The sequence below is a fragment of the Chrysochloris asiatica genome, unplaced genomic scaffold, assembly GCF_000296735.1.
Source record: "Chrysochloris asiatica unplaced genomic scaffold, ChrAsi1.0 scaffold00208, whole genome shotgun sequence".
In the NCBI taxonomy this organism is placed as follows: domain Eukaryota; kingdom Metazoa; phylum Chordata; class Mammalia; order Afrosoricida; family Chrysochloridae; genus Chrysochloris; species Chrysochloris asiatica.
Window position 1 is genome coordinate 3,427,697 of NW_006408726.1, and position 1,349 is coordinate 3,429,045.

A 1,349-nucleotide genomic window follows, 5' to 3' on the forward strand; every position below is an offset into this window, starting at 1 on the left:
GTTTAATGTATCTAATCTGTTATTCAGATGATCTCTAAATTCAGGTAGAATTTGACAGAATTCTTTAATTTCTTCATCGCTAGTTTTAGTGGTTGGTGAATAAATTTGAATAATAGGGTATTAACTGAGAGTTGAGTTGTGGTACATGAAAATAGAAGAAAGGAAATCACATTAATTAGGATTTAATGTTGGCATATATTTTACCTAGAGATCTCCTTTATATTAGTTAATATTGTAGGTGTATGGACATTATCTTATCATAGACAGCATTGTTCTGAATGCTGAAACAAATCTTGAAATGTTCTTTTTGATGATGAATGTGATGCCATTCGTCTTTAGTTGGTTACTTCCTACATAGTAAACCGTGTGATTTTCAGTGCATTTCAACTCACTTATGTGTAGGATATCGATATTAATGCATTCCAATTCATTTTTGACAATTCTAGTCTTCCTAGATTCATATTTTATACATTCCATGTTCTGATTATTAATGGCTGTTTCCAATTGTTTCTCTTCATTTTGTGTTGTGCCTTGAACATCCTCGAGGCTTTACTCAATTGGCATTATCAAGATCAACTCTACTTTGTGGAGGCAACCTTTTCCCAGTTTATCTTGAGTGCCTTCCAAGCTGAGGGGCTTATCTACCAGCACTATATATTACAATATTCTGTTGCTATTCATTATATTACAATATTCAATATTCTGGTGCACACAGTGTTCAACTGCTATTCATAAGGTTTTCAGTGACTAAATATTTGGAAGTAGTCCTTCTACCTATTCTGTCTTCATTGGAAGCTCACTGTACCCTGTCCTGCATGGTTCAACCTGCTGGTATTTAAAATATATATGGCATAGTTTCAAGAATCATACCAACATGCAAGCCACAACAGTATGACAAACTGACAGATGAGTTGTGGCACATTAAAATAGAAGAAAGGAAATCACATTAGTTAGGAATTAATGTTGACATATATTTTATCTAGAGATTTTTTTAATATTAGTTAATCCCAACAAAAACTGATAAGTAGTCATCATTGTTACCATTTAACAAATATTGAAAATAGAAATTGAAGAATTCAGGTAACTTAGTTATAAAGGTATTTATTATAAAGGTAGTTCATAAAGGTATTTGTTGGGCATGAAGAATATATTTGATTTCATCATTCTATTCTTTTCCATTCTATCCCATGAAGGTGTAGAGGCCATGATTGAGCAAGGCAAGCTTGCTTTTATTGTGTCTGTTTTGGTTCTGATTCATAGAAACCCTGTGATCAAAAGAATGAAACACCGCCCATTTCTGTGCTATCTTCACAATTATTGTTATGTTTGAATCCATTGTTGTTTCCATT